Source organism: Podarcis vaucheri, assembly GCF_965113315.1.
Source record: "Podarcis vaucheri genome assembly, chromosome: W".
Taxonomy (NCBI): domain Eukaryota; kingdom Metazoa; phylum Chordata; class Lepidosauria; order Squamata; family Lacertidae; genus Podarcis; species Podarcis vaucheri.
The window spans coordinates 11,739,341-11,760,931 of NC_138757.1; the positions used below are offsets into that span (position 1 = coordinate 11,739,341).

The 21,591-nt window shown below is 46.7% G+C and overlaps 1 pseudogene across 1 annotated transcript in view; it reads left to right on the top strand.

Annotated features, from left to right (window-relative positions):
- Nucleotides 1-21,591, top strand: part of LOC309523324 (large ribosomal subunit protein mL41 pseudogene) — a 280,354-nt pseudogene that overhangs the window by 189,554 nt on the left and 69,209 nt on the right. The window lies entirely within an intron of this gene.

The window sequence follows — 21,591 nt, forward strand, 5'->3', positions numbered from 1 at the left end:
GGACATAAATCTGACATCAAGAATCACAAAACAGAGAAACCAGTAGGAGAACACTTCAATCTCCCAGGACATTCTATACAAGATCTCAAAGTAGCTGTTTTACTACAAAGGAATTTCAGAAATAGACTGGAAAGAGAAGCTGCTGAATTGCAACTCATTACCAAACTTAAAACCATGGAGAGACCTGGTCTGAACAGAGACATTGGATTCCTATCTCATTATACATGACTAAGCCATTTCTCACCTTCTCACCCCTTGCCTTTTCCTGTAAGACCTATTACTGTCGTTAAGAGTCGTCAACAGGCTCATCTCAGCTATCTGCCAATCTCCCATTCAAACCACCCTTCTGAGTAATACCCCTCCCCACCTTCTCACTATATAGAAGGGTCTGGCAACTTCTGTTTCAGTGTATCTGAAGAAGTGTGCATGCACACGAAAGCTCATACCAAGAACTAACTTAGTTGGTCTTTAAGGTGCTACTGGAAGGAATTTTTTATTTTGACTATGGCAGACCAACACGGCTACCTATCTGTAACTGGAACTTTTGTATCTGCAAATTCTTTGGATTACTTCTCAAATTCTTCTCCTTGTCTTTTAACTGGTCCAAAATTTTATCTTTCTTTTCATTCTGTATCTTCCTCTTAAATGAATTTTGTTGAATGAGAAATCCTCTCATCACTGCCTTACTTGTGTCCCAAATAACTCTTGTTTCCATTCCAGAATTCATGTTAATCCACTCTGAAATTATCTGTGTCACATATGTCTCTAGGACTGGCTCAGAGTCAGAGTCTGGTAGCCCTCTGATTCTGATCGTCCTGTCCCGTTCTCGTAATTGCAGAAGTAAAACCTGATCTTCTAAATCACTCTGTTTCTCTTGAACCCCTTGTACCAATCCTAACATCCCTTTTTGTTCCTCCCTTACTTCTGTGACCTACTCTCTTAATTTTTCTAATTTATCTACTTTTGTCTCCAAGTTACTAACTTTGTTGGTCGTTAAGGTGCTACTGGAAGGAATTTTTTTACTTCAAAATTAAGAAATGCACCCCCAGTCCCTCTCACTACCAAGGAAACGTAATAAGCGAATAGAAAGTGAACCTACCCAGTTGATGCTGACAAAAAACTCCACATGCACACTGCATAAAATAATATGTTTCACCTCCCCTCCTTTTCTTTCCCATTTAACTCTAACCAATTTTAAATCTACCACTATGCTGAAGTTACCTTTCAGCCTTTCCTTGTCATCTTTTGGAATACAAATCTCTACACTTCCTGTGTTAAAGAGAATCCTGAACGAGTGCTTTGAGAATAAGGCTGACTTTCATTCACTCTTTCTGCTCAGTTGTGATAGCACCCAATGATATGTAAATGTAATGCACTAAGGTACCCGTTTATTTATTTTTTTAAAATAATGTTTATTAAAGTTTCACAAACAATAAAAAGTTTCAAAGATTAAACATAAGAAAAACTACAAAAATGGAAAAATACAAAAACAAAACACATAAAATAACACACTAAAAACAGCTAACAAAAGAAGAAAAGAAAAAAGGGAAGAAAAGAAAAACCAAAAAGCAAAACAGAAAATAGGTTAGTATTTTCATATCTTATACTTCATTCACTAGTTTCTTGACCTCCTCACACCTCCCTTTTTGTATTCCAGTTCAGATATTTAATTCAGCAAGTCCTTACCCTATAGCATTTATCCTCACTCAAGATATTAACCTATTATAAATATCAATTTTCCAATTGACAAACCCTATTTACATTTTCTTAGAAATCTTTGTACCAATACCATTTATTTTCCATCAGACATCGTTTTAACATTCCTTAATTTTACAGTATTTCTGCAAGTACTCTTTAAATTTCTTCCAATCTTCTTCCACCAACTCTTCTCCCTGGTCACAAATTCTTGTTATTGAAAAGGAGCAATGCAGCAGCGAGCTGCAGCTGGCTGGAAAGCAAAACAGGATGTGAATGTTTGGGACTGTACCGTGAGAACAAAGGGGCAGTCTATTCACTGTGCTGAGCACCGGATGTTAGCTCAGAGTGTCATTTGACCTGTACAGGAAGTACAGGAGGTGGAGTTTGTCTCTCTGCTGTTGGTGTCTGAAGAGAGCAGACGCGTTTCTCTGTAATGCTGCAAAGACAGAAATAAAGGCATGTAAATACATTTCTCTCTATCTCTTTCCCCTCCCTGGGGGAGGCAGGGAGCAGGGAAGAGTGGTGTGTTCTCCTCACGCTTGAGGAGGATCGCCGATAGTGACCTAGCCTGTATCCTGCCGGGAATGCAGACAGGGAGGTCAACAAGGAGATCAAGCCGGGTGCCTGGAGAGTGGCCAGTTCCTCTGATAAGGCTTGAGATCCGACATCTGGTAGCAATCGCCGTTGGTTCTGATCCATGCAAATCTGCATGAGAGGTTGATGGATCGTTCTTCATCCTCTGCACCAAGGGAAGGAAGATAAAGCTACGTGCAGCTGGAAGCTACACAGACGGCTGGGCATCGAGAGAAGGTGAATGCCGAGCAACGGAGCCCCAAAGGTATGGTGATTTATGGCTGTGAAAAGTGAACGCGTAAAGAAGCAATCTTCGGTTCACTGAAGTGTCTGCGTTTGGCTGAAACCAGCACTGGGAAGACAGCCGCATACCTTGCATACCGAGATAAGACTGGTATGCACAGTTGCTAAGCAACGAGTAGTCAGTGAAGTGGAAACTTACTGACTAGGGGCTGGAACACGAAGTGTGTTTTGTCTACTTCGCTGTTCTTTGAAAAGACTTTCAAGCAGCTTGCGGTTTAACTGCCAAGTGGAGAAGGCAGTAAACAACCAAGAGTGACTCTTGGAATTTACAGGCTCGAGAGTGAGAGCTGAGGCTTGGATTCAAAATGGATGCCATGAAGGGGGGAGGCTTACCTTTCCCACCTCCACTGACTAATGACAATTATTCATCTTGGTCTATAAAGATGAAAGCCCTGCTTCAGAATCAGAGGATTTTTGGGGTGATTGAGAACCCCATCCCTGCAGCACCAACGCCAGGTTGGAATTCACAGAATGTGAAAGCCAGGACGGCTATAATTCTGTGTGTCTCGGATGACCAACTCGTGCATATCCAGGATTTAGTTAACGCGCGAGAGATTTGGGAGACGCTGCGTAGAACACATCAGAGAGATGCTGGTTCTTCAGCGTTGCTGCATTTTGAAAAGCTGACCAATCTGAGGCTTGCGCCTGATGGAGATGTACAAGCGCATTTGACAGAGATGAAGTTCCTGCGCCAGGAGATGGCGGAACGCAATTTCCCTCTACAGGAGGAGATATTCTGCTTCATGATTATAAACAGCCTAAATCGGACTTATAAAACGGTTGCTAGTCAGCTTGGTTCCCTACCGGCCACGGACCTCACGGCGGAGAGAGTGTGCGCAGTGGTTCTGAACGAACAAGACAGACTTGCTGCACTGGATGTGAAAGAAGCACGGAGTTCTGACTCCCCCACTGCTGTTGCTACTGAAGAGCAGGCTGTAGCTTTGAGCGCTGTCCAATGTTACAATTGTGGACAGACTGGGCATCTTCAGCGGAACTGTAAGAAGCCTTGTGAGCAGAAAGGAGCTAAGGGGAGCTCTGCAAAGCCTGAGGCGTCAGGGAAAAGTCGTACCAAGTCCCAGGTGAAACCTGCAAAAGCTTTGATGTCGAAAGGAACCACACCAGAAGTGGAGAACACGTTTGTCATTGACACGGGTTGCACGAAACACATGACGCCACACAGAAGTCTGTTTTCGACGTTTAAGGAGCAAAGCTTCACTGTGAAGCAAGCCAACGGTCAGGAGCTGGAAGCGACCGGGTTTGGAACTGTGTATCTTGAGAGTCTAAACTTGACTATAGACAATGTGTACTTGGTTCCTGAGTTAAAGTTCAATCTGCTGAGTGTTTCGCAGATTGCAAAGAAAGGACTGAAATTGTCCTATGATAGTGAAAGCTGCAAGATCTTCAAAGATGGAGAGTTGTATCTTTCTGCCAGAGAGAAAGATGGACTGTATTTGTTGACTTTTGATCAAAGTGATTACATGAAATGTAATTCATCTGATTCGAACATGATTTCTCTCGCAGGTGTAACGAAGGACGCCAGGAAGATGACCAGGGTTGACAGCGCATTTCAGCGGGTGTATGCTGATGTGATTGGTCCTCTAGCACCATCTAGAGGCAATGCAAGATATTATCTTGTGTGTGTGGATTCTTTCTCTCATTATGTCTGGGTATTTGTGTTAGAGAAACCACAAGAAGCCTTAGAAAGGTTTAAAGAGTTTTGTGACAAGGTTAAGAATGTTCATGATGCTAACATTGATTGTCTTTTCACAGATGAAAAGCCAGTTTTTCTTTTACAGCATTTTCAGGAGTTCCTGGATAAGAAAGGGATAAGGCACAGGGTTGCTGTTTCAGCGGAAGCGTGGAACAGAGGTGTCTGTGTATGGGTGAACAAAGAATTGCAAAAGGGGATGAATGCGCAATTGCTGAGTTCACATTTGCCACATGAGTTTTGGGCGGAGTCGTTAATGTCTTATTGTCACACGTGGTTGAGAAAGGTTTCAAAAGATTTGGGAAGCTCTCCTTTTGAGAAGCTGTTCCATATAAAACCTTCTGTTGCCCATTTTAAGGTTTTTGGGTCTCATGTGAGGACAGAAGCTCCAGGTGGAGTAAAGAATGCCAGAGGCATTTTTGTGGGATATGAAAAGGGTCTCTACAGAGTAATTTTGTCTGAATCTGGTCAGGTGATTCTCACAAAATTTCTAGAGAGTGCTCCTGAACAGGAGAGAGTAATTGTTCACACATTTCCCACAGAGGACAATTCAGATGATGATGATGATTTTACTGATTACAGTGGTACTGAAAATGACAGTGATAGCTCACAGAGCTCAGTTGACACAGTCATGGAGAGGAAATCTCACACAATGGATAGGCCTTCACAGATGAAGGATGAACCACTGTTTACTATTGGTACTGGTTCTCCAAAGAGTCCTGAGACTGAACCAGTGAGCAGAGAGGATCAGCACCTCATACGCAGGTCTGAGAGAGGTACAAAGGGTGTACCACCCAAGAGGTATTCAAAAGAGTTTGCTAACTTAGCTGTTGCATGTGTTACTATTGTTAACAACCCAAAACAGGTTGAAGCTGTGTCTAAGTCAGAGACAAAGACACAACAGGGAGTTGCTAAGTGTAACACTACATTCCCTAGCCAAGGTAATGCAGATGCACTCATTCCTTGGAAGTCAGACAACCAGAGAGGTACACTGGATAAACCAGTGGCGGGTAGTTCCAAGGGTGGAACTGAAACAACAGGGGAGTGTTATATGTATAACAACTGTTTGTTTTCTTCTCTGGATCACGCTTTGCTCGCAACGCACATTGATTCTTTTGGGGGAGTATGTTACGGAAAAGGAGCAATGCAGCAGCGAGCTGCAGCTGGCTGGAAAGCAAAACAGGATGTGAATGTTTGGGACTGTACCGTGAGAACAAAGGGGCAGTCTATTCACTGTGCTGAGCACCGGATGTTAGCTCAGAGTGTCATTTGACCTGTACAGGAAGTACAGGAGGTGGAGTTTGTCTCTCTGCTGTTGGTGTCTGAAGAGAGCAGACGCGTTTCTCTGTAATGCTGCAAAGACAGAAATAAAGGCATGTAAATACATTTCTCTCTATCTCTTTCCCCTCCCTGGGGGAGGCAGGGAGCAGGGAAGAGTGGTGTGTTCTCCTCACGCTTGAGGAGGATCGCCGATAGTGACCTAGCCTGTATCCTGCCGGGAATGCAGACAGGGAGGTCAACAAGGAGATCAAGCCGGGTGCCTGGAGAGTGGCCAGTTCCTCTGATAAGGCTTGAGATCCGACAGTTCTGCCAGTCATTTCTGCCATTTCCATGTAGTCCATCACTTTCATCTGCCATTCTTCCAGTGTGGGTAGATCCTGTGTCTTCCAATACTTTGCAATGAGAATTCTTGCTGCTGTTGTAGCATACATAAAAAAAATTCTATCCTTCTTTGGCACCAATTGGCCGACTATGCCCAGGAGGAAGGCCTCTGGTTTCTTCAGGAAGGTATACTTAAATACCTTTTTCAGTTCATTATATATCATTTCCCAGAAAGCCTTAATCCTTGGGCACGTTCACCAAAGGTGAAAGAATGTACCTTCAGTTTCTTTACATTTCCAACATTTATTATCGGGCGAGTGATAGATTTTTGCAATCTTGACTGGGGTCATGTACTATGCCAATATGCCGGCCAAGAGTGCCAAGAGAGGCTAAACATGGAGCCTGGCACGCTTCCCTTGCGCAACTCTGCTGGCTGTCCGTGCCGATCCAAAAGTCCTCTCTGCCTCTCCTCTGGCCGGTAGCAGAGCGATCGCAGCAGTTAGAAGCAATTGCAGCGTGTGGGTAATAAATTCAGAACAGACACAAAGGCGTTCCTTATCTTCTTAGCCTTTAATCATGAAGTTTAACAGCATAAATTCAGACCTGGCGAAAGCTCGGCCATCCTCCCTCTCGCATAGCGTACCGGAGAGCAGACTGAAACACTCAGAGTCAAACCACTCCCGTAAGTGTTTGTAACCACGCCTCAGGAAAAAGACGTCACACAGAACTCCTTAACCCTGTGAGTTCTGAAACCAATAACACCCCCTCTCGTCTTGCATCTTGAGGGAAACTGTGAACCCCTATTTACAGACCTCTTTGAGTTCAACTCACCTCCCATTGCCTTTTGCCTCCCACTGGCATCTACCCCAGGCAATTGTTGAATCCCTTCCACACTCCCAGAATCACACTGTGCGAAACCAACCCACGCACTGGTGACCTGAAACCTCTCAGGTGGAACCCCCTTTGTGGTGCGAGTTGACCGCCGGAGCACAACCTCGGGCGCTCCTCCTGACCCACTGGGATCAGCAAGTGTGTCTCCAGAAAGCTCAGAAGACTCCCCCTCTGACTTGCTGCGTCTTCGGGCCTTCTGCACTTGGCTTACAGGAGATGAAGGCTCGCTCTTGGGTTCCCTCTATAACCTGTGGAGAAACCCACCCCTGTGCTTGACCATCATGAGCAACCTGGTCTTCAGCAACAGGCTCCGCCTCTTTCTCTCCTTCCTCCCTTTCTTCCTCCCCCTCAGAATCGGACAAGCATTCTGAGAGAAAATCAGAACCATCCCTAGGCCGTGACCAACCACCCTGCTCAAAGAACTCAGCATGCTTGCTGACCAGCAGCTTGGTCTGATCACCCTCTGGGTATGCAAACTTCCACCCATTTGTTGCAGGATCATACCCACAGAAGATCATTTCCTGGTACCTTGGACCACCCTCCTTCCGTTGCGCTGTTGGTATTGGCACTGAAGCCCTTGAACCAAACGAACGGAAGAAATGCACCTGTGGCTTCCTCTTGTGCAACAGAAAAAACGGTGTGTCACCTACATCGTGATTGTAGGGCCTGTTAAAAACAAAGCTGGCAAATTTCCACGCTTCACTCCAAAAGCTCTGAGGCAGCCCAGAGTCACACAGCAAAACCCTGACAGCTTCAGCCAGTGTTTCACTCCTGTGCTCTGCCACGCCTCTCTCTTGAGGAGACTTTGCACCCGTCACCTGGTGATGAATTCCCTTTTGTTTGAAGAACTCCTTCAGAGCAGAGCAGACCCAGTGAACTGTGACCCACGGTCGCTCCTGAACTCTTGCACTTTGGTGGAGAACCTTAGTTCCACCTCGGCAACCCAATCCTGGATAAGTTGCGCCGCCTCCCTCTGCGTTTTGAGAGAGAAACACCATAAATTCTGAGAAAAATCATCTGCCACCGTTAGCAAAAACCTGGCCCCACCCAGACTCTCACACTTCATGGGTCCTGCAAGGTCTGTGTGAACCAGCTCAAAAGGTTTTGTGGTTACCCTCTTTACCCCGGGAAAACCGCACCTTTGAACCTTCCTGCATGCCCTGCACTCTAGGGATCCCTCACATGGCGTGATCTTGCAACCCTTGGTGCAGCTGGGCAACCTCTTAACATCTTCCAGACAAGCATGAGACATTCTCTTGTGCCATATATGAACACATGAATCATGGCTGGGAACACTAGCACACTGCGCCTGTGCTTTTCCGGCATTCCCCCCACCCTCCAGAGGTGTTTCCAGAACAAAGAGATTGTTCTTGCATGCCACGTTGACAAGTTGTCTCCCCCCTCTGAAAATGGAACAGGCATCATTTTCAAAACAAATTTTGTACCCTTGTGTCATAAGAGCAGGTACAGATAACAGGCAACAATTCATCCCTGGTACAATGAAGCACTCCAGCTCCGCCTGCAAAACAGAAACATAAATATCAGCAACATTATAAACTGGCTTTTGTGTCCCATCAGCTAACGTAACAGTCGTTCCAGCTGAAACAGCCCTGCAATTCCGCAGCTCCCCAGCAGGTGTCGTTCCAATGAGGTGATGACTGGCACCCGAATCCACCACCCATTTCACAGCTGTGTCCCTGCTGGAATTGTTTTTCAAAGTTGCCAGAGAAGCCGTGAGATGATAACAGTCTCCCTTCTCTGAGTCACGTCCTTCCTTCGCGTTCCCACGCTGGCCTCCTCTCCGAGACTGGTTCCCATGGGAAACGACCTTGGAGACATCCTGCCCGGCCTCTCTGCTCCTCTGCGGACAAGCCCGTTTAAAGTGGCTGTTGGACCCACAGAGGTAGCACCGACGAGTGGAAAAAGCCTGAACAGAGCTCTCATCTGGCTTGGCCCCCCCTCTGCAACCGGTGGAGCTGCCTGCGCCAGACCTGCCCTCTCTGACACGCCTTTCCTGTTCGTCCGAAAGACGTCCCGTCACGTACGAGAGAGTCAAATCCTGTGGACTCATGGATTCCATAGACAGACACAAATTGTCATAACTTTTGTCCAGAGAGCTGAGCAAAATATAAACCTTCAGCTCCTCTGAGAAGTTTACTTGCAACAGCCTCAACTCATTGAAAACAGAGAGCATCTCAGTAACATGCTGTCTGATGTTCCCACCGGGACGCAGCTTCATCTCAAACAAGCGCCTGGTGGTGTGGATCTTTGCACCAGCCGTGGTTCTGTGGTGCACCCTCTCAAGAGCTTGGTAGGCCTCCTGAGCATTTTCAAGCCCTTCAACCAGGGGTAGTTGGGAGCCCTCCAAACTGAGCACTATTGCTCCCAGGGCTTTCTGATTTTTCCTCTGCGACGCGTGAGCAGCAGCAATCTCCGCAGCCGTCGCACCTGCTGCAGCCTGTAGAGGGGGCCCCTGGGTTGCCTCCCACAGCCCCTTGGCTACCAGCCAGGCCTTTAGCTTCCGGCTCCATTCGGCCCAATTTGGTCCGTTTAATTTTTCAAAGGGAACGGAGAATGATTCACGATCGTCTGCCATCTCCTCCCCTGGGGGCTAAGCGTACTCACGCCTCAGCAGTAGCTTCCTCCGCCTCCCGGCTCCGGCAGACCGGTCCTCCCCAGCGAGCTCCTTCCAGCCTCAAAGAAACAGCTCCAGAGCTCCAGCTGGCCCCAGCTGTAGGAATGAAAAATCACGGAGACGAGAGAGGCAGGTGTAACATGAGGCGTCTGTCAGGGCGGGCCCTGGGAGCCTATTTTATTGAATGTTGCAAGCATTGCCACAGGTGGGCCGGTGTGCGTGCCATACGTCCCTCATCCCTGCTCCAAGGGCGTTCTTCCAGGCGCACCCCTACTGCCAGCTGTGCTGGTCCCGGGGGGGAAAGGTACTAATACCGTAGCCGAAGTTCAGTCCAGAGTCACTAGCCGGGTAGACGCGAGGTCCAAAACAGGGAGCCGGGCGGGGGAGCAGGAACGCTGGTAGGGCAGCAGCAGGAAGCCAGGCGGGTAACAGGAACACTGGTAGAGCAGAAGCAGGGAGCCAGGCGGGGAACAGGAACACTGGTGGGTCAGCAGCGGGCAGCCGGGCGAGGAACAGGAACACCGGAGAGTCAGGAGCAGGAAGCCGGGTGAGGAACAGGCACACCGGGAGTGCAGATCTAGGTCTGGGTAAAGCAGGTACTCCACAACGACATTGCTCCCGCAACCTGGGACCGGGCTGCCTGACCTTTATCTTCTTCTAAGGCTGGGGGCGGTCCCGGCCCCCAGGAGCCCCGCCTCTCCTGGCCTTAAGGTGAGCACTCCTCCTGGGAGAGACCAGTTCCCTTCGCCTCTCTGCCCTAAGCCTCTGCAGTTCAGGAGAGGCCGAAGGGTTACTGGGCCCCGGGGGAGGCTCACCTGTAGCCACTGAGTCCTCCAGCACCTCTGGGGCCAGAATGGTCTCACCTGGTGCCTGCCCCTGAGGATCTGGCACAGGTGCAGGCTCCTCAGCATCTAGGCCTTGCCCCAGTTCAGCCGGCCCTGGAGGCGGGGACTCCTGTGCCGGCTGGGATTCCTCCGGTTCACTCTCAGACTCGGAATCCCAGGCCATCACACCAGCGCTCTTTGGACGACTTCTGTGGTGCTGTTGGGTCTCTCCCCCCTCGCCAGCTCATCTTTCACGGCCCCATTCAGCCCCTCCCAGAACAGATCCCTTACGGCAGCGGAGTCCTTCTCCCAGCCCAGCACATTAACTAATGCAAAAAAGCGGGAGTGATATTGTCTCACCGTGGCTTTGCCCTGCTGCAGCCCATGCATTTCCCTCCTGGCCACATCCACATCCACCGTTGATTTAAAACAAGCGTCCATCGCCTTGATAAATGCATTTGAATCATGGAGGGCGGGATCATCATCGTGCCATAAATTGCGCAGCCACAATTTAGCTTCCCCATGCAGATGAGTTATTATGAAGCCTACTTTCTCCTCCTCATCTCTAAAGTCTTTCCGAAGCAAATTGAGCGCGTAAACCATGTCTGCTCTGAAGTTAGGATACCGCTGCAGGCTCCTGTCGAAGTGGGCTACGACGCTGCCCCCCCTCTTCCCGAGGCCAACTCCCTCCGGCTTGGGTCCTGGCAGCCCCTCTGTGCCCAAACGTTCCCACCTGGCTTGCAGATCCCGGCAGAGCGCTGCTGCTGCTTCTTCTCTCTTTCTGGAAACTGCTACTTCTGCGCAAAGCCTCGTGACTGCTTCTTGCAGTTCTGTCACCTTCTCCTCTGTAGTCATTTTTGCCGATCTTCCTGAGCTTGCAAATTTTTTTTTTTTTTGAGAGACGGAGCTTACTGTCAGAGCTGCCCTAGGTCCCAGCTCACAAAGGACCAACGCCAGTTCGTTGTTATATATAAAAGTCTTTATTGAAGTTCATTTTCGTTTTTACAGCCGCGGCGTGCAGCTCTACGTCTGAAACTTTAGACCGCTGAAACTCCGTCTGAGTCTCCTCCCCCCATACACCAGTTTAAGACCCTAGCCTTGCTCCACCTCTTCCTTTGCTCTTTCCTCCTCTGGGTCCTCCTGTCAGCTGGGGTCTCGCCCTTCCTAGACTCTTCTGACGCTGAGTCCCCTGAGTCTTCCCCTGCCTCCGGCGGGCTTTAGGACCTGGTTCCCGATCCGGGCTTTCTGCTGTCCCGCGCGCCTGTACATTTGAACTTGGCTCGTGCGCCCAGCCGGCAACCTTCCTCCTGACCGTTACACTGCTCCTGTCACTGCTTCCCCCTTCGGGGAGGCTAGCTGTACTTGACCTCCCCTCCGTTCCCCCACTCCCCAGTGGAGGTGTGGTCAGTCTCGACTCCTCTTCTCTCCCTGCTGGAGGAGACGCTGGCTCTGACACCTGGGACTCCTCCCCCCCCACTATGCTCTGGTGGGGAAGCTGGCCCTGATCTCCAGCTGCTGCTTTGGGAGTCCCCGCTGGCCCCCCTTGCCCTGACCATCGGCGCCTCCTTCTGGGAATCTTCTGATTCGCTGGAGGAGCTCATGGAATCTCTCGGGTCACTGCTATACCCCCCTACGCTGCCCTCCGATTCTTCCCCTTCGCTCTCCATTTCCTCTCTCCCCTGTGCCTCTGTTTCTGAGGCCCTGACAGCATGCCACCCAAAAACATTGTTGAAACCTTCTAAATCCAAAATGTCTGTGTTCTCAAGAAGCAGCCAGTCCTTCAACCAGCAGAAAGCTGCTGATTCATAATAGAGTTTAAGGTCTGGCAGGGCAAATCACCCTCTTTCTTTTGCATCGGTTAATATTTTAAATTTTATTCTGGGTTTCTTGCCCTGCCAGACAAATTTGGAAATGTCTTTCTGCCACTTCTTGAAACAGTCCATTTTATCCAAAATTTGTAACGATTGAAACAAAAACAGCATTCTTGGCAATACATTCATCTTAATAACAGCAATTCGGCCCAACAAGGAAAGCTTCAAGTTTGACCATATTTCTAAGTCCTTTTTAACGTCCAACCAACATTTTTCGTAGTTGTCCTTAAATAAGTTCCCGTTTTTAGCTGTCATGTTAATCCCCAAATATTTCACCCTCTTAACCACTGTTAAACCTGTCTCATTCTGAAACCTCTCTCTTTCAGTCATTGTTAAATTTTTCTCAAGAACTTTAGTTTTTAACTTATTCAATTTAAATCCTGCCACATGACCAAACTCCTGGATCAGTTCTAATACTCTTTTAGTGCTAGATTCTGGCTCCTGTAATGTCAGAACTAGGTCATCTGCAAAAGCTTTCAATTTATATTGTTTAGCTCCGACCGTTATACCTTTGATCAGATGGTCCCTTCTTATCATGTTTAACAAAACCTCCAGGACGGAAATAAAAAGTAATGGGGAAATTGGGCAACCTTGTCGTGTCCCTTTCTCTATCTTAAATTCCTCTGTTACCACGTTATTAACTATTAATTTGGCCTTTTGTTCTGAATAAAGTGCACCTATACCATTTTCAAACCCTTGACCGACCCCCATCCCCTGAAGATTTTTCTTCATAAAACTCCAAGAAATATTGTCAAAGGCTTTCTCGGCATCCACAAAAATTAAAACTGCTTTAGTATTGATATCCTCTTGCAACTTCTCCAAAATGTTAATTATATTCCTCGTATTGTCAGACAAGTGTCTGCCTGGAAGAAAGCCAGCTTGGTCTTTATGTATCTCTTCCTTTAATACTTTTTTTAACCTCTTAGCCAAAATATCAGCAAAAAAATTGTAATCCACATTTAACAAGGATATGGGTCGGTAGTTCTTAAGTTGTGTCTTTTCAGACTCCATTTTCGGTATAAGTGTAATATATGCTTCTTTCCACGACTCTGGTGCCTTTTCCCCCTCCAAAATTTCATTGCAAACCTCCTTTAGTGGTTGAATTATCCAGTCCTTCAAAGTTCTATAGTATTTTTAGGTTAAACCGTCCGGCCTTGGAGATTTTCCCAACTGCATATTCTGAATGGCACCTTCTACCACCTCCTGTTCTGTAATTTTATAGTTCAGCATTATCTTATTTTCTTGCGAAATTTTTTGTAATCCATTTGTTTTCAAAAACTGGTCTATATCAAACTCTTTCTGGGGCCCTTGTGTATATAGTTGTTTAAAATACCCCTGAAAGCATTTTCTGATTTCCACAGGATTCTGAATGTTTTTTCCTTCCACTTCCAAATTAGTAATAGTATTGAGTTTTTGTCTTTTCTTCATCTGCCAAGCTAGCAGTTTCCCACATTTATTTGCTGATTCAAAAGTCCTTTGTCTCATTTGTTTAATTTTCCATTCAATTTCCTGATTCATCATCTTCATGTATTGCACTTGATGTAACTTTTTTTCTCTCAGAATCTCTTGTGAGTTGGGTTTCAACCTCAGTTTTTTCTCGCCCTCTTTTATTTTATCCAGAATTTTTTCTTTTTTCACGTTTTGAGCTCTCTTCTTTAATGAATTCTGTTGGATCAGAAACCCCCTCATAACTGCTTTACTTGCATCCCAGATTACTCTTTTTTCCACACTAGTATTCAAATTTAACTCGAAATAGTCTCTCAGGGTTTTTTGGGCCTTCTTGGTCACTTCTTGATCTCTAAACAGGGTGTCATTCATTCTCCATCTGAAGGAGCCGGTTGGTGTTAGTCTCATCTCCATTTTCACGGCATTATGGTCGGAGCACGTCTTAGGGCAGATCTCTACCTTCCTGATCTTGGGTGCCAGTCCTCTAGTTATCCAGATTTGGTCAATTCTTGTCCATGTCTTTTGGGCTTCAGAAAAGAAGGTTCCCTCTCTACCCAGGGGATTCCTGGTCCTCCAAATGTCAATCAAGTCCATATTGTCAGTCAGTTCAAAAAAAGTTTTTGGTAGTCTACCATCTTTGGTAACTACCTGTCTCTGCGACTTGTCCATGTTTGTAGATACCACCCCATTCATGTCTCCCATCAAAACGATGTTGTAGTCCATATAGTCCAATAGAGTCTCATGCAACATCATGTAGAATGTAGATTTCCCCTCATTCGGTGCGTATACACCTACTATCAAGAATTTTTCTCCTTGTGTTTGGATTTCAATTGCGATGAATCTTCCTTGATCATCTTTAAAAACAAATTTCAGTGACAGGCTCTCTTTTGCATAAATGACCACTCCTCGCTTTTTAACCTTGTCCGATGAAATAAATTCTTGGCCCAACCTCTTGTTAATCAATATTTTCCTGTGTAGCCTTGTCACATGTGTTTCCTGTAAACAAATTAAGTCCAATTGTTCCTTTTTGAGTATGTGAAAGACTTTTTTCCTTTTCTCCGGGGAATTAAGTCCGTGAATGTTCCAGCTTAATAGTTGCAGAGACGTGATGTATTTAAATTTACTCTCCTCCAACTGCTCCCAATAATTCCTCTTCTTCTGACGGTGGTATCACTTTCTTTGTCTTGTCCACTCCCAAAAGTGGTAGTACTTTGTCTGATATTCCTGGTAGTAAGGCTCCTGGCTCTCCTTCCACACCTTTTTGCAGGTCTTCTTCGTGGTCTCTCAAAAAAATTTCTTTCTCCTCCACTGATCTTATTTTAAACTTCTTACCTTTAAAACTAAAAGATAGGCCTTGAGGGAATTCCCACCTAAAGATAGTTCTGTTTCCTCTCAGCAAAGTCACCAAGTCTCCGTAATTGGACCTAAGATCCAAAAGATGTTTCGGAATGTCCTTGAATATTTCTACTTTTGACTCGTGTATTATCAAGGTATTCTGGTAATGTAGGCTTAGTATTTTATCTCGCTCCTCTTTGGATCGAAGAGTAATCAAACAGTCTCTCACTCTGTTCTTTCTCCCTCCTCTTCCAAGTCTAAAAGCGTTTGTTATTTTGAAGTCTTGCTTGTCATCCAGTTTCCAAAAGTCTGCAAATTCCTGTGTCAAAAAGTCGGTTAAACTATCTTTCTCAAGTTCAGGTACCGCCCTGACCCTCAAGTTGGTCTGTTTCTCCTTCAATTCAATCATAGACAGAAGTTCCTGGTGGGCCCCAAGCCGTACCTGCTGATCCCCAAGCTGTTTACTTATCGGCGTTATCTTTTCTTCTACAGCAGCTGATTTTTATTTTGCTTCCTGAGCCGTCTTTTGATTTGATGCTGACTGTTGCAATAATTTTTCGATTGAATCTGTATTTGAATTCACCTTCTGGCTCAAATTGTTAATACTTGTAGTGTTTTGGTCAATTTTATTTGTTGCCTCAGTAACTTGTTTACTTAATTTATCCAAAGTTTCATAAATCTTGCTTAAAACAGAGGTGAATCCTTCTTCTGTCATCCCTTTTGACCCAGCTTGCACTGGGTCTTCCCCTTGTGATACAGGAGGGCCAGATGCGGAAGCCCTGCGTTGATGCAGTATTGTGCTGGTCTGTGGATATCTAACCTTGCCTGATCTCGTTGTCTTTTCCTCCGATTTTGTTGACTTTTCATCCATGGCACTTTATCTGGAAGTCAAGATCACTCCCACAGCCTTGCTATGGGACTTTTCCAGGCTGATTCTAGATGGAAAATTCCCCAGCCAGTTGTAACGTTTTCAGTAAGCCGTTTAATCTTATTTGTTAGAATAGTTCTTGCATCTTCGTTTTCTTAAAAGTGTAACCTAGCCAGCACTTCACTCTGAAGTTTCAGAAACAAAGTTTGTTCTGGAATCTGTGTGGTTTCTCATTTAGAATCATAGAATCATAGAGTTGGAAGAGACCACAAGGGCCATCGAGTCCAACCCCCTGCCAAGCAGGAAACACCATCAGAGCACTCCTGACATATGGTTGTCAAGCCTCTGCTTAAAGACCTCCAAAGAAGGAGATTCCACCACACTCCTTGGCAGCAAATTCCACTGTCGAACAGCTCTTACTGTCAGGAAGTTCAGGAAGATCTATTTTGCATTTAGCCTAGCAGTTTGAAAGCACGTCAAAGTGCAAGTAGATAAATAGGTACCGCTCCAGCGTGTCAGGATCTCCGCTCGGCCAAGCTGATAAAGCTCATCCTCCTCCAGCCGAGCCTTCGGAATCGCCTCCTGACAATAATAACGACCTGAGCCTTTGATGAGGCCTCAGGCACATTCCCATCCAGCAGAGAATCCAGGAAGGTAAGGCCAGGAAGGTAAATGGCATTTCCGTGCGCTGCTCTGGTTTCGCAAGAAGCAGCTTAGTCATGCTGGCCACATGACCCGGAAAAACTGTCTGCGGACAAACGTCAGCTCCCTTGGCCAGTAAAGCGAGATGAGCACCGCAACCCCAGAGTCGTTCACAACTGGACTTAACTGTCAGGGGTCCTTTACCTTTACTTTTTTAAAGTTGCAGTCTGCTTCCTCGGAATCAAATTTCAATGAAACAGTAGAGCATATGCAAGAAGTAAATGTGAGATATACATTAAGTAGAAAATATGCATCTGCTGCCAAGTGAGAAGCTCCTGTCAGTGTTTGTAAAAAAAAAGAAAGGGTTCTGACCTCCCTTTGTCGCCTCAGCCTGGTCCTCGGACCCTTGTCGGCATAAAAGAGTCCACAAGAAAAGTATCCTTGCAGAGTTTTATTCTTAAAAGTCTTTGTGCAAAAGCGACTGACCAACTATACACACCAACACTACCAGCTCAGCTCAGCTTAGCTTAGTTTAGAAGATGCAGAAGATCCATGTTTATTGCGCAACAGTTTCAAGGCGAGATTGAACCCCGAGGATGGGGTGACATGAACTTTTAAAACTTCCCTCCATTTCCCATGATACAGTGCAGAAGCATCATCAATACATCATGGTTACATCATGAATACATTTAGAAAGGGTTGGGTTACACAGGATTAACATATGGAGGAGGGAGGGGGGAATATGCAGAGTTGGGGATATGCACAGATAAGTACATCCTGATGAGGGAACAATAGAGTCCAGGTTTGCAAAGTCTGTCACCTGGCACTGCCTGGAGGAAAGGCTTGGCAGGGTGATTTGACAGGATTAGGGTCTTCCTGAGTGTACGTGACATCTCGCTTGGGGAATTATGGAGGACACCTGAGGAGTCTTGAAGTCGTAGAGAAATTGAGCAGATTGGCATCGAAAGCGAGAGAATCGGTGCTACGGTTGATTTTCTATGAGTTTTTATGTATTTTTGTCCATTTAGGTAGTGACAGTCGAATTTGGAAATAACTAGATACATTGTAGCAAGATTTGACAGGTTTACAAGTTTACGAGTTTCAATTCCATTGTTCTCCCAGCGGGGAGCCGCCAGCAGCTTGTCAAAGGTTAAACGAGGCGTGCAACAGCTGGAGCTGAGCTAGCTCTGCAAGGCGAATGCATTGTTCTGATTGGGTAGAACGCTCCAGTACGCAGATAGGCGAGTTCATTCATAAGATACAAAATACAACTTTGTACGGTCTACCAATGGAAACAATTGAGCGGGAGGGGGGATAAGGCGCTCGGGCTTATTTCGCCCGGTCTATTCATGATAACGAACGGGCATAGGAAGGGAAAAAGGCACTTTATTCATGGGGCTTGGGGTTGAGTGTGGTGCTTGTGTAACAGTGAGGGGACTGGGGTTCCTGTGGGGTCGTGTGCCCCTTGAGGTCATCGCCTTGAACCCTCTGGTGACCGGCGGAAAGGGGTGGAGAAGACATGCCCCCCCTTTCCGTATCATTGTACAGATCAGCACATTTTAAAAGTCTTAACTGTGGATTACACATTCTAAGAAAGCTAATGTTTGGCAGAACTGTAATGCTGCTTACATTTACCTTTTATTTAGTTAGTTGTGCTGAATTTATATTGTAAATAGCACGCCTTATCTGCATAAAATAAAATAAATACATTTAAATAATCAATAAGAAGCCAGAAGTTGAAAACAAATAGACATAAAAGAACCAAAACATTAATAAAATGAGCAGTTAAAATATGCATACAGTGGTACCTCGGTTTACGAACTTAATCCGTTGTGGAAGTCCATTCTTAAACCGAAACTGTTCTTAAACCGAGGCGTGCTTTCCCTAATGAGGCCTCCCGCCGCCGGTGCCCTTCCACCATTCGGATTCCGTTCTTAGACTGAGGTAAAGTTTGCAAACTGGGAGACTACTTCCGCTTTTGCGGAGTCCGTAAACTGAATCGTTATTAAACAGGACTGTTCTTAAACCAAGGTACCACTGTATTTAAGAAACACATATTGAATACATTGAGGCTTGCATTGCAGGGGGTTGGACTAGATGACATTCTGGGTCTCTTCCAACCAAAATGGAAAACTGCACAGGCTCCGTGTATTTGAAGAAAGAGCAAAGCTTGATGGCAGAACACCTGCTTTGCATGCAAAAAGTCCCAAGTGTTATGTATTCAGACTGGCTGCAGTTCTCACTCTGGGCCACCAGTATGCAAATGAAGGATTGAGAGTTGCTTTCACCAATTGGGTAGTTAGTTGCAATTCGTTACTGTTACAAGTTATTGAGCATTATATAAGGCAACCAGCTTCACTGTTGTTCAGAGAGACTTAGAGCAGTGCTAACTGCTGTAATAAAGAGCTGTTGCTTAAAAGAGCTGTGTCTGTCGCCCATCTTTCCCACTATACAACACTGGCGACGAAGGTGGGATCGGGATGAAACAAGACACAGCCAGAGCTGAACTACTAAGCTGAGAACTCAAGAGATATTGCTGAGGCTAGCATCCTGTCCTTCACCATTCAGTCAGCGTCAAGGAATCATGGCGTTGCTACTGCCTCTACCCTCATATTCTCCAGCAACTGAGTCCTGGCAGTCTTTTCTTGCCCATTTTGAATGCTACCTTAAGGCAAATGCTTTCACAGACTTGACAGACAATCGAAAGAGAGCTCTCTTCCTCACTGTCTGTGGTTCAGAAGTTTTCGAGATGGCTCGGGCCCTCGTCGCACCACTTGCTGTGCAATCTGTGCTTTGGGATACATTGATTGAGAAACTCAAGGGGCACTACGCACCTAAAATCTCAAGAATCGCTGTTCGCCACGTTTTCCATCACCGGATACAACTGGAGGGGGAGACAATCAGCGAATTCCTGGTGGCCCTCAGGAAGGCTGCATACCACTGTGAATTCCGGGGACTTGGACGATGCTTTGCTTGATCGAATTGTGTGCGGTGTGAGGGATGAAAAGCTACAGTGCCGGTTCCTTGCCAAATATGACCTCACTCTCAAACAAGCCATCGAGGAAGCCCAGGCCATGGAGGCAGCAAAACATTCAACAGCAGAGATCTGCAAGGCCTACAGCCCTACGATTCCAAAGAAACCGACTACGGTTTACCTTGAGGAGATCAGCAAATCCGAGAGTTGTTCAGATAACGAGGATGACGTCTGTCACATCAAACAGGAACGTGGAATAGTCAAGCAGCGAACAACAAACCAATCAGACTGTGCGGGTTGTGGTGGCAATCACCCGCGGTCCAAATGCCGTTTCAAGGATGCCATCTGTCGGCGTTGTTCCTGTAAGGGACATATTGCAAGGGTTTGTTGCTCGTCTACACCAGCAGACACACTATTGGCATCGGGAAACAAAAAGTCAATGACAAGGTCTGCCAACGAGGACTGCCACTCCGTCACCAACTGTGGCTGTTTGGCTGAGCAGACTGTTGGCTGGGCTGACAGGTCTGACCACTGGAAAATTTATGTAACTGTGACAATTGAGGGCAAACCATGCGACATGGAAGTCGACACGGGCTCTGCCATGTCTATCGTATCTTGGAGTACCATCAAAAGATTGATTCCCAAGGTATCCAAGAGACAACTTGAGTCCCACCACTTACATTTGAGAGACTACCAAGGAAACAGCATTCCGGTTGTAGGTGTGGGTAAGTTCAAAATAGCTTTCAAGGGTTTTTTGGGGACGCTTTAGCTAGTTGTGGTCAATGGGAATCGCCCCAACCTGCTAGGACTGGACTGGTTTGCGTCCCTGGGGTTGGGAATCACAGGCATCCACAGTGTCTCACAGTCGGACGCTATCGTCGCGGAGTTCTCAGAAGTTTTCGATGGAACCTTGGGACAGTATGTGGGGTCCCCCATATCTTTTAGCCTCGACCCACTGGTTTCACCCATCCGGATGAAGCCTCGACACGTGCCGTTTGCACTCAAGCCCAAAGTGGACGAACAATTAGATAAGCACAGGGGGGTCTGGAGCCAGTGGACAAGGCTAAGCAGGAAACTCCTAATGTGATGCCCATCAAGCCTGATGGGTCAGTACGCATCTGTGCTGATTATAAGTGTACGATAAACAAGGCGTCCATTGCTGCCCTCTGACAGATTTCAGGTTCGTCCTCCAAGTTTAGTTCAGATAATATTGTATTTTGTGGGGAAACAAGTCCGATCCGGGCATTGAAGTCACCTCCCAAGACAGAGGTGACAGAGAGTCTATACTTTCAAGTAGTTGGTCAAGTTCTCCCCAATATGATCTCAGTTCCCCACAAGACTTTACTGGAGGTATGTACACGCAGATGAAATAAGTATTTCTCAGGAGACTATCAGAAAGGGACAACACTGAAAAATTAGGGGTGGTCAATGAGGGGCACTGTTGAATTGATACATTAAGAGAGGTTGACACCAGCACCGCCAGCCCCCCACTAGGCCTTCCATACTTTACAGTTTTAAGAGCTGGTTGAGTGTAACTTGTAAAACCCTGTAATTCAACCATAGTGCCCTCTTTTGCCCAGGTTTCTTGAAGAAAAATGATATCATGTTGTCAGAGCTGCTTCCAGATCCTAGCTCACAGAGGATCACGCTAGCCAGCAATCACTTTGTAAAAGTCTTTATTGAGTTACAGTTTCCATTCTCCAGCTGCTGCGTGCAACTCTACGTCTTATGGGTTAGACCGGCGAAGCTCCGTCTGAGTCTCCGCCCCTTGTACACCAACTTAATATCCTAGCCTTACTCCACCTTTTCTGCCTGACTGTTCTTCTCTGGGTCCCTCTGCCCCCCGGGGTCTCTTCCTTCCTGGATTCTTCTGACGCCGACCCCCCGGACCCTCCTGCCTCCTTGCGCCGGGCTTTAGGACCTGGCTCCCTTTCCGGGCTGCTTACTGCGCCACCTTCCTGTGCATTTGAACTTGGCGCGCGTGCCCAACCTTCCACTTTCCGTCTGACCGTTTCTTCGCTCCCCGATGGAGGTGTGGCCACTCCTGACTCGTGCCCTCCCTCCTGTTGTGAGCTGCCAGCGCTTGATACCTGACGCCCTTCCTCTCCCCTGCTCTCTGTTGGTGACGCTGGTCCCGATTTCCAACTGCTCCCCTCTGAGCCCCCTCTGGCCCTTTCCTCCTGGGGTGTCCCCCTAGGCTCCCCCCTTGCCCTGGCCACTG